Genomic DNA, 24,104 nt, shown 5'->3' with positions numbered 1-24,104 from the left:
GAGGTTACTTGCCCAGCTACCCAGCTAGAAAGCATTTGAGGTCAAATTTGAACTCAAGTCCTTCTGACTCCAGGCCAGGTTCTCTACTGCTCCAACCTAGCTGCCAATTTGCTCATACATTCCCCAATTGATGGGTACCCCTACTTATTTTCCAATTCTTTATAACAAGGAAGAACTATGCTGTGAATATTTGCGTGCATATTGCTTCTTTCTTTTTTTTTTACCTTTTTGAGCATTTATGGCTCATAACATTATTACTGCGTATTATTGCGTAAATTGCAATATCTTTCCAGAATGGCTATGATTCACAACTTGACTAATAAGTACATTAGTGTGTCTGTCTTCCCATAACTTCCCCAGTTATGCCTATTTTCCTTTTTCTTCATCTTTGCCAAGCTGATGAATGCAAGATAAAACTTTGAAGTTATTTTAATTTGCATTTCTCTTATTACTAGTAATTTGGAAGATTTTTTTTATATGGTTGTGGATAGCTTGCTTTTCTTCCTTGAAAACTAGCTAGCTGGTGCAATAGATAGAATCCTGGGCTTGGAATCAGAAAGACCTATTTTCATAAGGGGCAGCTAAGTGGTGCAGTGGATAGAGCACTGGCCTTGGAGTCAGGAAGACTTGACTTAAAATCTGGCCTCAGACACTTGACATTTGCTAGCTATTTGGGCAAGTCACTTAACTCTGATTGTCTCACGAAAAGAAAAATAAGAAAGAAAACTAGCTGTTCATATACTGTGACTATTTACATATTTACAAATGGTTCTTGTTCTTACATATTTGAATCAATTATTTAAAAGTTTTGTATATCAGACCTTTATTGGAGAAACTTTTTGCAAAGATTTTTTCCAAGTTATCTGTTTCCTTAATAATTTTAAGTTCATTGATTTTGTTTATGCAAAAACCTTTCAGTTTCGTGAAACCAAAATTTTCCATTTTATATTCCATTGATCTCTATTCCTTATTTGCTAAAGTACTTTTTCCAAATCTATGGTTGTGACAGGGATCTTCTTTCTTGCTCTTCTAATTTGCTTTTAGTGTGTGACCTTTTACATGAGGCCATATATCTGTTTGGAGTTTATTATGGTATATTTAAAAGAGGCAAGTAGGTGACACAGTGGATGAAGCACTGGGACTAAAGTCAGAAAGACCTGAGTTCAAGTCTGGCCTCAGACACTTACTAGCTGTATGACCCTGGGCAAGTCACTTAACTTCTGTCTACCTGTTTCCTTGAGTATAAAATGGGGATTATAGTAGCCCCTACTTCCCAGGGTTGTTGTGAGGGTCAAATGAGATAGTATTTGTAAAGCTCTTAGCACAATGCCTGGTACATAGTAATCACTTAATGGTTAGCTTATCCCCTTGTGTGGCATGAGATATACCTGACTTCTGCCAGATCACTTTCCATTTTTCCCAGCAATTTTTCTTGAATAGTGAACCCTTACCCCAGTAGTTGGGGTCTGTGGGTTGTTTGTTTGCTTCTCTATGCTGTATACCTACTCTGTTCCACTGACCAAATTTTCTATTTCTTTTTTCTTTTTTATATTTTTTGCTGGGTGAGCAGCTAACTTTATTGTGGCCGTTCTTGGTTCGGCCTTGGGGCTACCTGCCCAGGCCGCTCCCCCAGTCATGCTTCAGGCTCAGCTTCTCGAACAGGTACTCCCCCAGCCCGGATTGGGGGTCCGCCTGATCATGGCGCAGGTTGGTCAGGTGGTTGCCCAAGCGCTTCAGAAGCTTCACTTCCTCACCCAGGTAGTGGCTGTCCAGGAAGTCACAGAGGTGTGGATCCCCTTGGCTCGAGCCCAGGACATGCAGCTTCAGGAGGGCCTGGTTCAGGTCCTTCTCCAGGTTCACGGCAGCCTGCATGGCATCCAAGCTGCTGCCCCATTTATCTTGGGCAGGTTTCTGCACAGCCTAGAGGAGGACACGGCCCCCACGCTGGTTCTGGAGCCTCATAAGGCGCTGGGCACCCTCGCGTTTGCCCTTCGCCAGCTCACGTAAAAAACGCGACACCCTACGCAGGGCAACGTTGTCCTGATCGAAATAGAAACTCAGGGACAGGTAGGAGTAGGAGGCCTGCAGGTACAGGTTGGCCAGGAGGTTGATGGCAGCCTCCGCCTCAGAGGAGAAGTTTTGGCGGATGTGGGAGCTAGAGCTCATGGCACAGTCGGGAGGGAGGAGGCAGCTGGTCCCGGAGGCGGGGGTCTCCTGGTCTCAGAAGCAAGCAGGAGGCGGCTGGTCCTAGGGGCTGACGGACTGCAGAAAGGTGAAGTTCAAAACCGAGGGGAGCTGGGGGACCCCAGATCTGTTCCATCCAAACACTGCTGAAGCAAGAACCAGAACCGGGAGATGTGGTGCCAAATTTTCTATTTCTTTAACTTGTGCCAAAGTTTTGATGATTGGCACTATATGGCACAATTCAAGATCTGGTACTGACAGCCCTCAATTCCTCTTTCTCTCTTCTATTAAATATTTCTCTTGAGATTATTGATTTTTTTTGGTTCCTCCAGATCAAGACTATCCAAAATGCAGCCCAGGGGCAGCATGCAGCCCACAGTGCGATTTCTGCAGCCCAGCTACAAAGCATGGAAATTTACACAAATGCTTTAGTAAACAGAAGCCAAGCTACTGCAGAGCTCTCACTAAAATGGCAGATCAAAATATATTGTCTATAGTTCCAATAAAAACCTAAGGTTGGACAGCCCTGCTCCAGGTAAATTTTGGTAGTTTGTACCTCATGGAAATTTGATTATTATAATATTAAACAAGTAAATTTTTTTAGTATTCTTATTATATTAGCACAACCCAAACATGAGCCATGAATATGTTTCTAATTATTTAGGTCTGTTTATTTCTATGGTAGGTAAAACAAAAAATGTTTTATGTTTTCTGCCATTATTTTGAATGAAATTTCTCCATCTCTTCTTGCTGGGTTTTGTTGGCAATATACAGAAAATTTGTTTTTATGGGATTTGTTTTATATTTCGCTACTTTCCTGAAGTTGCTATTTCAGTTAATTTTAGTTGAATCTCTGAACATCTTTAAGTAGGCCATCATATCACCCACAAAAATAAATGGTTTTCTTTGTGCCCATGCTTATTCCCTCAATTTCTTTTTCTTGTCTTATTCTCATAGCACACTTGTCTAGCACTATATAAACCAATAGTGGCGAAAATGGAAATCCTTGCTCTAATTTACTACAAAAGCTTATGGCATTTCTCCATTATCTATAATGCTGACTCTTGGCTTTATATATGTATTATCTAACATATTAAGAAAATGTTCATTTATTCCTATGATTTTGGGAGGGGTTTTTTGTAATAGAAATAGCTGTTATAATTTGTCCAATGATTTGTCTGCATCTATTAAAATGATTATGGGAGTTTAATTGTTTTTGTTTTAGTAGCATCTATTATATTTATAATTTTGCTCATATTAAGCCAAACTTGTATTTCTGTCATAAATCCAACCTGGTCATAGTATATAATCTTTTTAATATGTCACTGTAATATCTTTGATAATACTTTGCCCAATGTTCTTATATCAACATTCATTAGGAATATGTGTGGTGTTGGAGAAATCAGTTATTGCTAAGGAGACCCCTGCCCCGGGCCCCTAATTAAAAACCCCAGTTTGCATAAGAAAAACGGACTCAGTTCCTGCCATTTGGCGTTCAGCAAATATCCTTGGGCCACGCTCTAAGGAATGTAGACTAATTAACCAGAGGAAAAACCTGATGCTAAGTCTTTTTGTTTCCTGAGTGGGCTCAGAGATGTCTCTGTCTTATGTCGGCAAACCCAGCTGGAGCATCCCTTGGTCTGCCGATGGCCATTAAGAATGCAAGCCTCAGCCCCAGACATTCTCTTGAATTATGTGACTGTTCCTGATCTTATACCATGTTGTGAGATGCAAATTGCAAATTGGACGTGGAGATCCTGGGTTGTAGTTTTGGTTGACACTTTGTCAGCTATCTGATATGCTGTATTTACAATCTATTCAGGAAGTTCCTCTTCATGTATCATGGTCATAAAAGTGAAATAACAAAGGCTTGCCGAGCCTGCTAAAATAACATATGTAAGTTTCAAGACATAATTAAACCTCTGTACCTAGATTTTTCTGTATAAATACTACTTCCTCACCCCAACTCGGGGCCGTTTTGATTTGGACTGTTAATTGCCCCTGAATGGACACCAGCTAATAAAATTCTCCATTTAAAACTTATACTCTGTAGCGTGTCTCACTCGCTCTCGGTACAACATAAGGAACTATAGTTTTTACTTTCTGTCTCTTTACTTTTTTCTCTCCTTGAATAAAGCATCAAGACCATATTTGTATCATAGAAAGAATTTGGCAGAATCTTTTATTTTCCTCTTTTTGCAAATAGTTTACATAATATTGGAATTGTTTGTTGCATTTTACTAGAATTAAATTATAAATTCATCTGGTCCTAGCATATTTTTTTTTTGCTTTTGGAGTTCATTTATAACTTGTTAAATTTCTTTTTTTGATTTTGGGCTATTTAAATTTTCTATTTCTTATTAGGTTAATCTGGTATTTTTTTTGTAAACATTTATACATTCTAATAGTTACACGTGTTGTTAGCATATAATTGGGCAAAATAATTTCTAATAATTTCCTGTGTTTCCTCATTTTCTGTGAATTCTCCTTTTTAGTTTTTGATGCTACAAATTCTTATTTCCTCTCTTTTTTTTCAGTAAGAAGGACGGCTACTTTAATGGTAATGGAGGTAAGGCTAGAGTATTGAACCTCAAGTTAGTTAGACCTGGGTTCAACTCTTGTCTCATACATTTACTAATTGATTGACCTTAGCCAAATTTTTTAATCTCTTTCTCAGACTCATATTCTTCAATGGAATGATGGCAATAATAGCTCCTATGATGCAGAAACTCCAAGACCAAGAATCTAAAGGGACTTCAAAGACCATCTAATCCGGTGACCTTGATTAAGTTCTTTAACCCTTCTAGGCTTTAGTTGCCCAATTGTTAAAATGAAGGGGTTAGATTAGATCAAGGGTGAGGAACCTGCAGCCCTGAGGCCACATGGAGTCTTCTAGAAAGCAGGGTGGGATCAGGTTGAAAGTGGAGAACCTGGGAGTGTCCAGAACCAAATGGACTCCACTGAGCTGTTGTCCGTCGACATGTCCAAGTGCACGTGTGTGTTTGAAACATGAATGTATTTGAAAGTGACAATTCTTTCACAAAAAATTCCAGATCAGGGCACTTTCAAAAAATTTGGCAAATTCAGAAAGTTGGATTCAGTCAAAAGGCTGCATTTAAAGATCTAGAAGGCCCTATGTGGCCTCAAGGCCACAGTTCTCCACCCGATCTAACCCAACCCCTTCTTTTTAACAATTAGGCACTGTCAAACCTTTCAGATTACTTGAACCCCAGTCATCCAAACTGCTTTTGCTCTAGGCTAAAAATCCCCTTTTCCTGCCTCAGCAACTTCAAAGACCAGGAGTATCTTTATTGTCCCTGGTGACAGAAAGTCTGCAGCCAAAGCTGTGGGCTAGAAACATTTGCATCTCTAAGTGACCCTACATTGTCAATTACCTTGTACCTAAGAACTACCTTTCTTTGATATGGAGATCATAAACTGCAGCTCTGAATTGTTACTTAAACCTTCTCTCTCTCTTGTTCAAGTTAATCAGAAGCTTGCTTCTGGTTCCATGATCATGTATCCTCTAGCTCCAAGGGAATAAATCTATACTAATTTTTATTTTACCTAGTCTGTTTGCCTCCTTTAATCAACCTCTAGGTTGACAGCACCCAAAGCATAGAAGGGTTAAATAACTTAATCAAGGTCACACAGGTAGTAAGCAAAAGAGTCAGGTTTTGAAACCACATCCCTTGACTCAAGACGTTGCCCTTGTATCACTTCACTGGGTTGTTGTGATGATCAAATGAGAAAATGCATGTAAAGTCCTATAAACCATAAATCATTGTGTAAATCTCAACTAGTATTCTTCTAATAATATTAACTACCAAGGTCAAACTCTTTGTTGAATTTAGGATTAATTGATTTTGTATCATTAAATACTATCATCTGAGACCTTTAAGCCCAGGGTCCTTTCTTTATTAACCAGGGGAAAAAAAAAACTAAACCTATGGCCATGTCTTCTGTCCATTTGGAAACAGACAATATAGGAGACCAGAACTACACTGAAGGCAATAAGAGGATGCACATATTGCTTTCAAATCTGAGACTCCATTGTTCTGTTTCTCATTCACGAACCCTATATCTACAGAGAAGCCAATCTATTTTTTGATGTATCATTAACCACTATGTTTTTTCCCTTTTGATAATTCATCATTATCCATTGAATTAGAAGCCACAATAAAGATAATCCATTCTACTAAGAATCTTTCCTCTGAGGTCACATGCTAGGCACTATTCACTATAATTTCCATAGCGTAGATTGTTTGTGGTTTTTAATTAAGTAGTTTTCCTTGCATATAAAGTAAACCGAAAATACAACTTTGGTAATAAAGTGAGTAACAAACCAAACACATGGTTACTTCCTTCATACATTTTCTTTCTTATAAATTGAAAAGTGTGATTCCCTAAAAACTATATTACACATTAGCATAAAAGTGAGCATTGTCAAACATTACATTTTGTCTAGGAAATAAGATACAGTTCTTTACTAGTGGTTAGGGGAAATGAGCTGTGGTAGCACCTAACACTTTGGGTGGTGATGTGTGGAGTTTCTTTCATTACACAAAGAAGAGAAAGCAGGAAGTAATCAGAGAGGCAACATCAGTGTTAATTGGTGTATGTTCAATAGTATGAAATTCGTTTCATTTTCCTATATCTGTGTCAAATAAAACCATTTGTGGTTATCTCCATTTTCACTACATCAATCACCTCCACGAAAGTCCTACTTCAATGACCTCATCACCCCATGACCTTGACCCTAGGCTCTCAAAAGATATGCCATGCCAATGGATTAATCTCCTTTTAGAAAGCTCTGGAAAGTTCCTACATGATAGAAAATCTTTGTATATAATTCAAGCAACAGACTGAGTCTTCTTTCCGAGGACCAGCCCCACCCAAGACCAGTATGAACAGGCTCATCACCAGTTAGTGACAAACTCTTTGGCCATGGTAATCCATGAAACAGAGAATATAAAAAAAATCTCCTCTTTCTGCTTCTTAAGTGACAGAGGAAGCAGGTGAAAAAGAGCCCGGAAAAGTATTTTTTTCTTCTTTAATTGCCATATTTCCTCTCTCTAAATACCAAGTATCATTTATACTTCCTTGGAACTGTTCATCCTTTCTGCAGAGATACAAAGTGGGCTGACCAAGTTTTCCTTTCTAAACCATTCTTCCATTTGTCCATTGAATTGATATCTCAGAAAGAAATAATATAGATCTCAAGGAGTCTTAAGGCTGGCTTCATTCATAAGGTGAAAGATTTAAAGCCAGAAGAGGCCTTGTAGTCCAACCCCTTCATTTTACTGATGAAGAAACCAAGGCTTAGTGAGGCTAAGTGATTGGCCAAAGATCATACAAGTAGTAAATTACAATGGGATTGTAATGAGGCTCACTGACTCTGAATCCAAGTGCTCTTTACTCTGCACCACAGCACCTCCTAGCTCTAGGAATTAAAACCCCTTGTGTAATAACATAGGATTCATTCCAGGACATCCCCAAACCCTGTATCCCCAACCTTCCATGGAAGAAGACCACCCCATAGGAAATCTTGGAAACACCCAGAGCTTCCTGAAGGTCATTTTACATGGCAAGTAAAAATGATGAAAAAAAATGAATGGATGTTAAAATCAATAAAAAGGAAGAACAGATAATTTAGCATAAATGATTATCATTTTTGTACTGTAAAACCTTATGCCTTATTCACAAGGATCAGAAATTGAATAAAATGACTGCTTCTGTGATATGAAATGAAAGATTGGGAAATTCAAATATGTAATTTATTGAGAAGCACTACTGATTATAATAAATCACAGAATCTAACATTTGGAAGATAACTTAGAAAGCATCTAGTACAACCCCTACCTGTCCAAAAACTCCCCCTCTAACTTCACTGACAAATAGTCACCCAGCTTATATATCCCATTTCACTTTAGTAGCTAAATATTAAGAAACTTTTCTTTATGTCTTAGAAGTTGTAGAGGGTTGTTCAGCCACTCTCATTCATGCCAAGCCTACTACTAACTCATCTTCTAGATGGATGATCAGGAATAAATATTTTTTCTCTGGGAAATTATAGCAAATTAATCTTGAATTTTCTTTTTTTTCAGCCTCAAGCCCCCTAAGATTCCGTTGTTGTTGCTCAGTCATTTCCAACTCTTTGTGACCCTATTTGGGGTTTTCTTGGCAAAGATACTGGAGTGGTTTGTGATTTCCCTCTCCAGATCATTTTACAAATGAGGAAACTGAGGCAAACAGGGTTAAGTGACTTGCTCAGGGTCACACACACACACACACACACACACACACACACACACACACAAGTAAGTGTCTGAGGCCAGCTTCGAACTCATGAAGAGAAGTCTGCCTGACCTCAAGCCCAGCACTCTATGCACTGCACCATCTAGCTCTCCCAGTCCTCTGCTACAAAGACTGTGCTCTGGCAAAATATAACACTTTTAAACCTCTTTTCTCCTGAGTTTCTTTCAATGAATTTTAGTTTTTGTGGTATTATTCAGTGCTCACCATGCCCAATATCTCCTGATTCTTTTCTTTCATGTAAGCTCCCGTGCTTTTGATCTCTAGTTCCGACAAGTTTTTCAACATTCATTCCTTTCCCCTGGCCTGTTTTCCAATATATTTCTTGCTACCCTCACTTATTTCCACATCTGCATTAAAATCACCAAGTAGCAAAGTATATATCCATTTAATGTGGAAGGTCTTGTCAAGTTCTTTGTAGAATTTCTTTGCTTCTTCATCCTCTGCAAGAGATGCTGGCGCAATTATTTTCATGATGATCTTTTTGCAAGTTATCACGAGCAACTCAACACAATGTGACCAAATGTCCCATGAAATATTATTTCTTTTTACTTTTGATCGCCTTTGATCACAGTATAAAATCAACTCTTGTCAATTCTTTTATTTGCCTCTTCACAGAGAACCTATCATTCATACTTCCATTTGTCTACAACTGACTTTTTCTTCCGGCTTCCTTTATAGTAAAACTGTCAAACTTGATGTGATTTCGTTCCTCCAGAATTACTTCCATTCCTTGGTCATTGGACAAAGCTCTCACAGAGTGCTGACAGAAAAGTTAATATTTATAGACAGCCTAAAAACTGTGATTCCTAGGACCCCTCGACACCACCACTGTATTTGTGGAGGGTGATCAATGCTTATTAAGCGCTTTGTATATTCCAGTAACTCTGTTAAGCATTGGTGATTAAAAAAAAGACAGGTAAAAATAGGGTCCTTGCCTTTAAAGACTTTGTGTCCCAATGGATAAATTATCATGGAAATAAATGTGTGTATATAAAATATAGAGTCTACATGATGAAACATGATATACACCCTTAGATAAATAAGTGATGGATTGAGAGTACAGCCTGAGTCTGATGTGGGACTCAATGACCAATGCCTGTCTTAGAGTAGCTTTATTAGTAGAGAGAAGTCAAATAAAAGAAGTTGTGAAGGAAGAAATGAAAATTCTTGACAACATATTGGATATCTGAGGTGGATGTGAGTGAGGAGTTGAGGGTTCTAGCAAGGTGGTGAGTCTGGGTGACTACCCTTGTTAGTCTTAGGGAAGGCTGGATGAAGGGAGGGTTTTGAAGGAAAGAATAAATTCTAGTTTGAACATGTTAACTTTGAGACGCATCTAGCTTGACAGTGATATTGCAAAAAGGAGATGTGAAACTAAGTTTCAGAAGAAGGGTTAGGGTTGGATGTACAAATATGGGAATCATCTACAAAGAGTTTAGAATGGAACCCATGATTACATTGCCAAATAGGATACTATAGAGAAAGGAAAGCAGAGGGCCCAGGAAGACACCCCCAGTTAGTGGGCATGATCTGCATGAAGATCAGACAAAGGAGACTGAGAAGGATCAGTATGACAAGAGAACTAGGAGAGGTCAATGTTTGAAAACCTAGAGAGGAAAGAATGTCCAGGAGAAGAGAATGATCAACAATGTTAAAGATTATAGAAAGGTCGAAAAGGACAAAGACTGAGCAGATGCCATTAGATTAACTGAGCAGGAGACCATTTGGTAACTTTAGAAAGAAGCCTTTCACTTAAATAATGAGGTCTAAAGCCAGATTACCAAGTGCGAGTGGAAGTGGAGGCTCCTAGCAGATATGGCTTTCTCAAGGAGCAGCTAAGAGGAGGAGGAGGAAAGACATAAGATGATAGCTGATGTGAATTATCAGATCAAAAGAAGATTTTTAAAGGAGACAGTGGTACTATTGTAGACGGCACCAAAGGAGCCAGTAGACAGGGAGAGTTTAAAGGTTAGAAAGAGTGAGGATGATAGCAGGATCAATCTGCTAAAGACAGGATGGAATGGAATAGAAGGTATATGTAGAAGGGAAGATTACTCCCAAATTCTACTCCTCCATACTTGCTAAAACTGAGCTTTTCTTTGTTCTCTATTTCAAACTCTGAGGGGCACTTTTACGAGAGTATTTAGGCTGCCTTTGAAGTCTTAGTGTTTGGGTCACCAGAAGGTGAGAGATGTTTGGATCTCCATTTTTTGTGGCTATGGACACCCTTCAACATCACCTTCTTGGACTTGGCTTCTACCTTGGGGGGACAACAGCTTCCTTCTTCGCCTTTGGAGCCATTTTGGGGGAAAGGGATATTTTATTTCTTATGAGCAAATATATGGTAAAGGATAGAATTTATTTTCTTTCATATTGCCTAGGGCATATGAAAGCCAAGAGGCACAGAGGCTGGAAAAGGTTGGAAATCCTTGGATTAAGAGTCAGAGAAACTTAAAGCTAAAGTGTTAGAAGCCACTGTCAATTGAAAATCAATCAGTTTTTCAAAAAAAATTCAAAATTGATGGCTTAAGTCAATTAGGAATTATTATTCAAATTGCAAAAATTTAATTTATAACAATTTTAAAAGGACACAATGTATGCATAAAAGAAATTGTACTTATGTTATAACGGCATGTCCAAAGATCCTACCCCATGGGTCAATGTAATAAACCAACATATTCAAATTCTCTCTGCAAGGAAGAAGGAAAGAATTTCTTTCTCTTTCAATCCCTTATTTTACACAGGAGTAAAGATTTTCTTTATCTGGCTGTGCTGATCACTCTTAATCTGAGGTTAAGGAAGTGGTCAAGAGAGGCCTCTAGGTTAAAGACACTGTTTCAAATCTGTCTCCCTGCCCATATTTAGCAATATTGTCATTGTCATCATTGAATTATCCATTTATATTACGTAACCTTCTAGCTTTTTGGAATAGGGACCCTAATAATGATGCCTTATTCTATACTAAGCTCCCTATAAGAGCGATAGGGCTCAGTAAAGGTCCTGAAATATCTTGTGATTGAATTGAGGAAAGCTGTTTTGTTGCTAATAGGGCAACGTCCCGGATTCAAAAGTGAATTGTCCTTTTAAAGGGGCAGCCCTCTCAAATAACACACGTAACTTGGAATACGGAACATGTAATTTTTTGCTTCCAGCCTTCAGGGAGAGATGAAGAACAGGTTATAGATATCATAGGAAGAAAGAAGGTCATTGCATATTCAACCTGATAGGTGGTGGTGGTGAGCAAGAGAGACTGAGCTGGTAATTACCTCTTAGCTTAAGAGCTCTGTCTGGATCTGAGCTGGAAGGAACGCACTGCCTTCTTTCACAGAGGCAGGACTGCTTTCCTAACAACTCACCCTCCCTTCATTCTGGTGGGTAGAGCTTCCTGGTAGCTCAGTCTCATGTAGGGTCGTGGCTTTCCCTTCAAACCCAGCCTGTCAAAATGACTGCACCTGCTGTGCTCCTTCACCCTGCTGGCTTCTGCCAGCTCAGTTTTTATTGAGGGTATTTTCCTAGACAACTTAATAAATTGTCTTCTTGATTAAATGCATGGCTTTCAAACAACCAGTCATCTGCACTGGCACAGTCCACAGCAGTGGGATCAGATTCAAACAGAAATAGATACCTGTTACACATACTGAATTGGAAAACCACCAATTATCATTACCTATATTGTATTGTACTTTATATAAATACAGTATATGTTCTAAACTAGATATTATGTTACATAATATGATGCATGACATTATATAACATACATATATAACATACATGACATATATCATGTGACATAATATCTAGTATAGAACATATACTGTTATATAATGTTACATAATATCTACTATATGTTATATACTAGATATATGTATAATATGTGTTATATACTAGATATTATGTTACATAATATGATGCATTACATTATATAACATACATATATAACATACATGACATATGTCATGTGACATAATATCTAGTATAGAACATATACTGTTATATAATGTTACATAATGTTACATGATATCTACTATATGTTATATACTAGATATTATGTTACATAATATATGTATATGTTATATACTAGATATGTTACATCATATATTATATGCTGTATGTTACATAATATATTATAATACAATATATAATATGTAATGTATTCTATAAATATATACAAATATACTCTATATTTATTCTGTTGTGCATTTCCCAATTACATTTTAATCTAATTTGGCCTGAGTTCTGCAGGGCCCAAGGACCACAAGTTTGACAGCTCAGGTCCAAAATGAGTTCCCAAAAGCTTTAATAATCTTTCTTGTAGAGAAAATTTGGAACTCAATTTAAAAAAAAAAAACCAGATGTTTTTACATGTAATCGGGGTGGGGGGGGAAGTACTAAATAAATAAAAACTCATGGAAATCTTTTTTTGTTTAGTCATTTCGGTCTCATGACCCCTTGTGGGGGGGTGGGGTGGGGAGGGAAGGTTCTTGGCAGAGATTCTAGAGTGGTTTGCTGTTTCCTTCTACAGCTCATTTTACAGATGAGGAGCCCAGGGTCACACAGCTAGCGAGTGTCTGAGGCTGGATTTGAACTCAGGCCTTCCTAGCTCCAGGCCCAGTACTCTAACCACTGCACCACCTAACTGCTTTCAATAATCTAGCTCTCCTTCTTTCCTAGGTTTTCTCTCCCCATTTCCCATGTCTCCACATACATTCAAACAAATATATTCAAACACACTCAATAGCTATGCAGTTTAATACAATTTCAAAATCACCAAAATTATTGGGTAAAGAGGTAAGAACTCTAGAGATACTGGTCACTTTCTCTATTGGAAGAAGGGACAGTGTAACTTGTTTCACCCTTTGTTCTTCTCATCACCCAGGTAGGAGGTAAATACAGAGAAGAGGTGAGAGCAAATGAAGAGACCCGGAATTTGTTCCCATATGAGCAAAAGGGGAATCACCAAATAAGTCTGACCAACAAACACCAGTGGTTTCATGCCCAGTTAGATCTAGCAGTCTCTGGATTATCCCCTCTTGTGGTCATAGGATCCCCATTAGGAGATCTACCATGACACAATAAAGAAGAGAGAGCCTGGCCTCTCAACAGGATTCCCCATTCCCTTCCTAGTTCTAGAAAATTTCAGCACATGGATCCTAGACAGGAAGCCCTCCTGCCTCCAGCCTCTACCATCCTTTACCATCATCGATGTCACTGCTAATCCATTTGGAACAGAGCAGGATTTCATCCCATACCCAAAGCCAACACAAACCTGGAAAGCCACTCCAGGCAAAACACCCACTTTCACCCAGTCCAAGACACCTGTGACAGAGGCAGTCCACATGGTTCTCACCCTCTCCTTCCTGCTGTTCCTACTTCCCTCTCCAAGTATCCCTCTTTTACTCTCTCTTAATAATTAGCATTTATATAGCACTTTAAATACTTTATGAGTATTAACTCATTTTATCTTCACAACCACCCTGGGAACTAGGTGCTATTACTGTTCCCATTTTACAGATGAGGGAACTGAGGCAGATGGAAGACTTGCCCAGGTTCACACAGTTGGTACATGTCTGAAATGGCTCTCTCTCTCTCTCTCTCTCTCTCTCTCTCTCTCTCTTTCTCTGTGTGTGTGTGTGTCTGTCTGTCTGTCTGTCTCTGTCTCTGTCTCTTTCCTCTCTTCCCTCTCTCCCCTCTCTCTCTCTGTCTCTATCTCTGTCTCTCTGTCTCTGTCTCTGTCTCTCTCTGTCTCTATCTCTCTCTCTGTGTCTCTGTCTCTGTCTCTCTCTCTCTCTCTTTCACACACACACACACACACACACACACACACACACACACACACACCCCTCCTTGGCTTAGAACTAAGGGAAAGACCATCTGGCCTTGTGACAATAGCCACCAAACAGGGACTAGGAGGAAGAATGATTTATAATCTAACTCTATTCTATTTATAAACATGTTTATGTTTCTATTTTAAAGAATTATAGTTTGAATTTACAGGAGTAATTTTAGATGGGCTTTATTTTTACATGTTTGTACTGAGCTAGGAATTTTGCTGAGGGTCCATACACTTGTTAGTGTATTCATTGAATGTATCTCTCCCTTTCGACCAAAGTGGGCCTGTAAATTGAGTGAGATGTAGGCAGCCCAGCATCCCATCAACCACTTGCTAAAAAGATCCATAGAATGATTAGCTGGGAAATCATTTGAAGCCTGAAATCCCTCCTGGAGAGGACTGTTTGTATCAAAAAAAATGCTTCTAAAGAGACCTAGAGTTGAAAGATGAGAAGATATACTGTGACCATCAAAGAAAAGGGGCTTGTCCCCTTCCTGTTGAGTTGCTGTGGCATAGTTAATTGATATTAGAGTTCAGTCTAGAATGAAGAGACAAACACAAAAGGGGCATTCAGGAGTCAGGGTCAATTCCCTCGAATAATCACAGAAATTCAGAGATCTAGAACCCTCAGAAAGCAAAAGTCAGGGGCACAATCAGCCAACCAATAAATAAACAAGTATGTTCTAGTCATCTACTATGGGCCAGAGGGGAGGGTAGGTGGCACAATGGATAGAATGCTGTCCTAAGTCAGGAAGACTCATCTTCCTGAGTTCAAATCTGGACTCAGACACTTACTAGCTGTGTGATCCTGGCCAAATCACTTAATCCTGTTTGCCTCAGTTTCCTCAACTGTAAAATGAGCTGAAGAAGGAAATGGCAAAGCACTCCAGTATTTCTGCCAAGAAAACTCCATATAATATTATTGTGTTGTAAGAAATAACAAACAGGATGATTTTAGAAAAACCTGGAAAGACTTACATGAACTGAGGCATAGTGAAGTGAACAGAACAAGGAAAACATTGTACACAATACCAATATTATTCAGTGAAGAATTGTGAATGACTTAGCTATCTTCAGCAATATAATGATTCAAGACAATCCTGAAGGACTAACGAAGAAGCATACTATCCACCTCCAGAGAAAGAATTGATATTGACTGAGTAGAGACTGACGCATGCTATTTTTCATTTTCCTTCTTTCATTTTTTCCTTCTTATACAAAATGACTAATGTGGAAATGTTTTCCATAATCACACATGTATAACCTATATCTGATTGCTTACCATCTCAGGAAAGGAGAGAGGGATAGAATTTAGAACTCAAAACTTTAAATAAAAATGTTTAAAATTTTTTAAAAAGAAAATGCCACATGGAGTCACAAAGAACTGGACATGACTGAAAAACAACTTAACACATAGTATGTGCCAGTACTCTGCTAGGCACTGGGGATAAAATGACAGGTAGAAACTACATTCAATCAAGGGAGACAATATGTGCCCATACACTTATGGGAAAGGCGCTGCCCCTTCCATGTAAAGTGTGTTAGTACTGAATTAATAAAGAAAAAGAGCTATATCAACTGGTAAAGGATATATGATATTGCCTCTCACATAGATAAACATTTTGATGCCTGAAAGAAGTAGGAAATTAATTTTGGTTTAATAAAAACTGCTAAAACTTGTGCATGAAGAAACAGCATTCAGATGGGATATGAGCCATTTTGGACAGGAAATGAACTGTGGCATCAATATAAACACTTGAATTACCTGACAAAAGATGTAGGATGATTCTTCATTTGTATGCAAACAACTTGATGGTTTAAATGAGCAGAGAAAAAAATTTCATTTATTAAAAACCGGGAAAATGTGAGTATGAAGAAACATAGTTATTCTTTTCTGATGGTAGCTGCATGTCCCAATTCTTCTCCCTCCTCCTGTATTTTTGAGGGGTTGGAAGGACAGGGAGGTGATTACCCCATTACCCCTTTTGCTGATTGGGAGACATGCTGGTAGCACCTCGGTCTCATTATATACTCACTCACTACCTTACAGTGGGTTTCTTTCATCTTGGGACAGAAGGAAAGCCCAGGGTTGGAGAGGGGAACTAGGCTGATTTTTCCCTCAGCTGGTTCTTACTGGGACCACCTTACTCCTTTACCCTACCCCACTGACTCACAGCCCAGAGTGAAATAGCATTATTGTGGCAACCAGGAACCCTTTAACCAAATCTCCTTCTACCTCCTGGACCTCTGGCTCTGAGCCTGATTTTGACTAAATCATAATTTGGGGAGGCTGGAAGAGAAGGGGATAGGACCCACTTTTTCTGTCTAAGGACATAAAATAAGATGAGGGTGAAACAAATTGTGGAGCTAATATTTGGTCCCTTAGCTCTTTTGCATATAATTGTTTTAAGATAAAATAAAATTTAAAAAAGAAGAAAAAACACACGCTTGTCTAGAGTCTGATAAATATATAACAAGTGTGTTGATTTCAAAGGGAAATTCAAGTTGCTATCTTTTACATAGATGAGTAATTGAGTGCAAGAATGCTCTGATTTGAGCCATTGAAAGGCATAGGAGATAAGAGAAGATGGGAAGCTGAGGAAAGATAGGGAAAGAGACAAGAAGATTCATCAAGGGCTGAAAAACAACTTTACTGGAGACGTCTGAAGAGACTGGCATCAGGAGCAACCATCAGACTGAGGTGGCTGGTTACTGATGAGCTGAATGAGAACTACAGTTCCAGTTATTGCCCTTTGCTGCCACCTAGAGTCCAAGAGGAGTAACACCTCTCGGACTGGTGGATTGGCTCCCTTAATTTTCTCAGGTTTCTTTGCTTCCTTCCACGTGAGGAGGCTCAAATATGTCTTACATTCAGAAACCCAAGTATTTTGAATGCCGCTCCAGATAGTCATCAAAATACCAAAAAACATTGTAACAGCAGTAGATCTAACAGAGAGTCAAATGTAATTTTTTTCCTATTCAAATTCATGGATCCCCTGAAATCTATCCACAGACCTCTCAAAAGTCCATGGACCTCAGATTAAGATTTCCTGGTTGAAAAGCTCTCTAAAGCTCCTTCCAACTCTTTGTCTATGATCCCAAGTATCTATGTATCTATCATTTCAGCAAATGGAGGAAGTCATGCTTGTTTCAAAAGTCTCTTCATCTGCCCCTTAAGATCATAGCTCCATGATCTAAAGTAAGTAGGAAAAGTAGGAAAGTAGGAAGTAGGAAAAAAATGTGTACTCATTCCCTACAACAACAACATTAATCAATCAATCACTCATTCAATTGACAAGTATTTACTAAGTACCTGGTATGTTCCAGTCACTGACCTAAGCGCTATGGCTACAAATCCAAAAATCTGTCCTCAAGAAGCTTCCGTTCTATTCCAAAGAGACAACACATATAAGAGTGATGACTGAAAAAAGATGAAGTCCCAGGACTGGTGAATGGCTTGGCATAGGTCATTCAATTATAGATTTGATCTTTGCAGGAACAACATTCCTCACATTCATGGGGTAGGCAGAACAAATACTCCAGTTTGTAGCAAACAGGTTCAGAAAAAGTTAAACCCTCTGCATTTCAGCTTCCTACCTCATCAGGCATATAGTCTTCTCCAAAGTCACCATTGATCTCATAATTGCCAAATCTGATCACCTATTTGGAATCCTCATCCTTCGTTCATCCTGTTGATCACCATCTTCTCCTATATAATCCCTCCTCTCTAGGTTTTTATGACACTGTTCTCTCCTGGTTCTCTTCCCACCAGTCTGACTGCTCCTTTTTAGTGTCCTTTGTTGGATCTTCATCCAGATCACATCCACTCTCTGTGAGTGTTCCCCAAGGCTTTAACCTGAGCCTTCTCCCTTTATATTATCTTACTTGGTGATCACATCATCTCCAATTAGTTAAATTATCATCTTTATGCAAATGATTCTATGTTTATATATCTGGCTTTGTCTCTCTCCTAAATTCTAGTCCAGCATCATCAACCACCATTGAACATACCAACTGAATGTCCTGTAGGGATCTCAAAGTCAAAACAGAACTTGTTATTTGTCTCCTTAAAAGTCATCAATCTTCCCATTTTTTCTGTTACTGTAAAGAGCACTGCCATATTCCCAATCATTCAGGCCCTTGACCACAGAGTCACCCTTGACTCCTCATTCTCACTCCAAACATCTGATCTCCTACTGAGTCTTGCCATTTCTACTCTCACAACATCCCTTCCCTCTACTTATATGGCCACCAAGCTAATACAGGTTCTCAAGACCTTTCTTCTGGACTTTTGCAGTAGGTTTCTAATCAGTCTCCTTGCCTCAAGTCTCTCTCTCTTTCTCTCTCTCTGTCCACTATTAAGATGCACAAGTGATTTTCCTAAAGTGCAGTCCCTACCCTGTCAGTCTCTTTATTGGCTCCAAATCAAATCAGTATATTAAGCCTTCTGTTAGCATTTAAAGCCCTTCACAATGCTCGCACCCTCTCTCTGTAATTATCTTCTGTTAAATATGCACATGTTTATATTTATTATATATGCACACATAGTTATTTGTACATAGTCATATGTATTTATTTTTTTATATTAATTTTTTTTTATTTTTAGTTTACAACACACAGTTCTACATAATTTTGAGATCCAGATTTTCTCCCCTCCCTCCCCCCTCCCTCCCCAAGATGGCATGGAATCTCATATAACTACCATGTATAACTTCGCATTGGATTAATTTATACACTAGTCAAGTTGTGGAAAAGAATTATGACCAATGGGGTGAATCATGAGAAAGATGAGACAGAACCAAAAAAAAAACCCAAAAACAAAAACAAAAGAGAAGAAAAAAGGCGAGCATGAAGTGTGCCTCAGTCTGCATTCAAACTTCACAGTTCTTTCTCTGGATGAAGATAGCATTCTACATCGTGAGTCCCCTGGAGTTGTCCTTGCACCTTACGTTGCTGAGAAGAGCGAAGTATGTCAGGGTTGGTCCTCACAGAATCCATATATCTGTGGTTGTGTACAATGTTCTCCTGGCTCTGCTCCACTCACTCAGCATTATATCGTGTAGGTTTTTCCAGATTGTTACGAAGTCCGTATCATCCCCATTTCTTATGGCACAATAGTATTCCATTACTTTCATATACCACATCTTGTTCAGCCATTCCCCGATTGATGGGCATCCCTTTGATTTCCATTTCTTGGCTACCACAAAAAGAGCCGCTATAAATATCCTTGTACATATGGGTCCTTTTCCCGCTTGTGTGATTTGTTTGGGATACAACCCTAGAAGTAGTATTGCTGGGTCAAAGGGATATGTATTTATTTGTACACAATTATTTGCATTTTGTCTCTTCCATTAAGATGTGAGACTCTTGAGAGCTCATTTTTACCTTTCTTTGTATTCTCAGTCAAGGCACACTACCCGGCACATAATGAGGTCTTAATAATGCTTGTTCGCGTTTGATTGATTGATTAATTAACTAAATTGTCAGCCCAGTAATCACTGGAATTAGAAAACTCAGGTTTTCTGGCAGAAAATTCAACATTCTTCTCCTACACTTATAATTGTCTCAAATAAAATCATTCTGAGTCTTTCACTTATTCAATTCTTGTATTAAAGGAGGCCATCAGCAGTAGTTTTGATTTATGTCTTCCCACTGGACTCCAATGATTCCAGAGGAGAAAGTGAGGCTGCTGACTTTGCACAGCCCTGCCTCACTTAAACCCAATTCACTTGCAGGTCAAGACATCACCCTCCTGATGTCTTTGGTCTTCTTTGAGAACAAAGGATGAATAATAAAAATCTTGTGTTGAAATATTCTTCATTGATATCATTGGCCTGAGATTCTCTGCCTGAGATACTTAGCAATAACCCAACTGCAGCCAGCCACTTTCAGTTTTGCTGACCCTTATTCATTCAGTCAGTTTCCCATTGCCATTTGCCTTAATGAGTTAATTTGGTTCTCAGCATACAGGGCTTTAACCAATTTTACATACAAAAGTTCTTCATAGTTGGAAACAAGAAGATAAAGGAAGAAGAAAAGGAAAAAAAAACAATTATTAAGCACCTTCTATATACCAGGCACTGTGCTAAGTTCTTTATAAATCATAACTCATTTTATCCTTGTAATAGCTCTAAGAGGTAGGTGCTATTATCATCCCTATTTTATAAATAAGGAAACTTAAAGGAGACAAAGGTTAAATGACTTGCCCAAGGTCACGCTGCTAGTAAGTGTCTAGGGTCAAATTTGAACTCAGGTCTTCCTGAGTTCAAAATAAAGGTCTTCCTGAGTTAAATATAAAGGTGAACCTAGCATTGGCAATTTCATGAACTCCATGGAGTTCAGTCATCAACTTTTCTTGTGGAATGATGTTAGCATCCACTTTAAAAACAAAAATTGATTAGCCCCTGACCTTAAAGGAGCTTACATTTTGATGGGGGAAGCAGCATGCACATGAGTAAATATATGAAGAATATATACATCTCACATTTGTCTCCCAGGTTGCTGCCTTGAGAGCAATGCCATAAAAACATTCAGATTCAAAAAATGTTGGATGGATTCTGTCCTAGAGTTTACTAGTTTGTGGGTATAGTTTTGAACTTAACTTTGAAGATCTGTGGTGAGGAGATGCTGGAATACATTGCTCAGATTTCATACCAAAAGAGAGAATTGTGTCAGGCAAGGTTGAGTGGGATAAGCCCAATGGAGGGGGGCTTTCTGAGTTAACTCCATTTTTATCAGCCTAATTTGGAGTACAGAATCAGGGGCTGCCTAACCTAGACTCCCCTACTCATCCTTAATCCCATTGGTCCCACTCCCCTCCATGACAAAACCATCACAAAAAGGGACATCATTTATTACATACAAAAGAAATGCTAGGTAGCTTTGGGAGGGAAGGCTCTAGCAGATGGGGAAGGGGGACAATCAGGAAAGATTTCTTGTATGAGATGGCACTTGAGATGAGTCTTGAAAAAACTAATGGTGCCAAGACAGGGAGGAGGGAGTACATTACAGACAGGAGGGAGAGCCAATTGAAAGACCCCACTCTCAGAAAAGAGGGAACTTCATGGATGAGCAACAAGTACGTCAGTATGGCTAGATTAGAGGAATTTTTTTAATTCCTTTTTTTCTATAGCACAAAGACAGGCTATGTGATTCAGGGTTGATTTTTGGTGGACGGGAGGCAATGCGGGTTAAGTAACTTGCCCAGAGTCACACAGCTAATAAGTGTCTGAGGTCGAATTTGAACTCAGGTCCTCCTGACTCCAGGGGCCAGTGCTCCACTTCACCAACTAGCTTCTCCTGTGATTCTTAACACTGTAAGTGGTAAGTTGCTGGGTTTTGGCAGGGGGAGGAAAGACACCTCATAGTCACACAACTCGGCTTTGTTTCTTGATTACAGACTTTGGTAATTAGATAAAGGACAAAGCTGACAACTTTATCTTTGCTGAATGTCACAGAAATACCTAGGGATATGCTGTAACAAACTGACAAATCTCTCAGCAAAATCAGGAAGAAAAACAAATCAGTCTTAATCTTGGTATTGTTTTCCTTCAGTGACATCTAAAGTTAGAGCAGGAATATTAAGGATTTCAACTTTTTTCAATTTTTGTTTTCTGTTTCTAGGTTTTATGGGGGAACTAAGAGGGGTGACAGTAAATCATCAAGCTTTCATTTGTCCCATATTCTACTTTGTTCTTTGTGACCCAAGGGCACATTTATTTTTGTTCAATGCTTATTACCACTCAGGCTGAGAAGATCTCTGATAGGAAGCCATTAAGAGAATTAGAGAAATTTGATTTACTTTTTCAGTTTACTAAAGGCTAAACATTGATATGGTTCTCCAATTGCCCAAGTACAAAAGCGTTATGAGGGAAGCTCATCCTTCTGATTTAACACGTTTCTTTTTTTTCTTTATTATTTTCTTTTTCCCCAGTTACGTGTAAAAACAATTTTTCACATCCATTTTTAAAACTTTGAGTTCCAAATTTTCTACCTTCCTCCTCCGCCCACATTGAGAAGGCAAGCAATTCAATATAGATTATACATGTGTAATCATGTAAAACATTTCCATAATAGTCATGTTTTGAAAGATAGCATGAACCAAAAAAAAAGCCCTCAAGAAAAATAAAGTAAAAAAAGTACGCTTCAATCTATATTCAGACACCAACAGTTCTTTCTCTGGGATTGGATAGCATTCATCATAAGTCCTTTAGAGTTTAATTCCATTAACTTGCAAACTCCTTGAGGACAGGAATTGTCTTTCTTGGCCTCTCTTTGTATCCCTAGTACTTAGCACAGTGCCTGGCACACAGTAGGTACTTAATAAATGCTGATTGCTTGATTAAATGATGCACAACCATGTCAAATTCAGATGCAAGGAAGTTGTGCCTAGCAGAACCAATGCTGTGTGGCACTGGAAAATCAGTTACTGTTAGGAAACCCCTGAGAAAACCCCTAGCTACTGACAAGCACCCCCAGAAAGAATGGACTCAGATCTCTTCGGCATTTAGCAAATATCCCTGGGGCCCCATGGCTCCTCCAAGGAATGTCAATAGATAGGACCATCCCACTGAACTATAACCTGTCAGACCCTTAGTCCCTGGGACTCCCGGGCTCCTCCAAGGAATGTCAATAGATAAGATTATCCCACTTAACGATAACCTGTCAGAATCTTTTGATCTGTCAAGACCTTTGTTCCTGTTCCCCTGGACCACCCACCACCCTGTGACCGGGCCTGTAAAACTCCAAGAGATGATTCACCACTGTACCCCATATTTTCTATATAAGCCATACTTTCACCCCAACTCGGGGCCATTTGATTTGGGTAGCAAAACCCCAATGGCCACCGGCTAATAAATTCTCCATTTAAAACTTATACTCTGTGGCGTGTCTCACTTGCTTCTGGTACAACATGTATCCTTTCCGAATGTCTTTTCCATGTTATCAGTAAACCTTTTGTTTATTGTTAGATGGTCTCTGAACAGCTCATTTCCATCTGATCTTACACCTGAACCAAAAGACTAGTCAAGTCTGGCTTGGACAAATAAATTATTTATTCTATGGTTTCCTTATCTATTAAATGAGGGGAGTTGAAAGGGTCAGCATATTCAATGTGCCCTAGCCTGCCTCTAGTACCTGTAGAACCTAGACTGAGCGCTGTCTCACTGTCACCACTCATGTTGGCACGTGAGTACTGCAACTGCTATATCTGCCCCCTATGCCAGGCTGATTGCTATAAATAGAATATCAGGCCACTGGACCAAGAAGACTGGAGGAGAAAGCAAGGCTGGTGACCTTGCACAGCCCTCCCTCACTCAAATCAAAGTCCACTGCAAGTCTGAATTTGAGTGAGACAGAGGTACCCAGGTAGCAGTTATGTTATAACTTCCCAGAGGCTTGCATTTGGGTTAACAAACACCTTAGTTAACATGCAAACACTCTCTAGCATAGCTAAGTCTATAGGTGATCCATATATGGGCTGGAGTAGTAGAAAGAGCCTTGCATTTAAAAAGATCTCACTCACCTCTACTATCGACCCTGCTCCAATTTGGACAAAATGTATAGCTTAAGAAACTTTAAATTTTCCTATCTGTAAATTGTAAATACTTGGCACTCTCTACCTCACAGGGTTGTTACAAAAGAGTATATTTAAAGTGTTCTGTAAACATCAAGCATTCCACAAGTGTAATCTGTTAGTACAGTCCTAGTTATCATGTTGCCTACATCTAGCAAAAATAGTGAGAGTTTTAACCGAGGAAAAAGAAAAGAGGAA

At 38.9% G+C, this 24,104-nt stretch overlaps 1 pseudogene; it reads right to left on the bottom strand.

The window, feature by feature from the left end:
- Nucleotides 1-1,608: 1,608 nt before the first annotated feature.
- LOC118851251 lies at nucleotides 1,609-2,166 on the bottom strand (annotated as a pseudogene).
- Nucleotides 2,167-24,104: the final 21,938 nt, after the last annotated feature.

This window comes from Trichosurus vulpecula, chromosome 5 (genome assembly GCF_011100635.1).
Source record: "Trichosurus vulpecula isolate mTriVul1 chromosome 5, mTriVul1.pri, whole genome shotgun sequence".
Taxonomy (NCBI): Eukaryota; Metazoa; Chordata; class Mammalia; order Diprotodontia; family Phalangeridae; genus Trichosurus; species Trichosurus vulpecula.
This window is presented reverse-complemented; position numbering and strand designations above follow the sequence as displayed.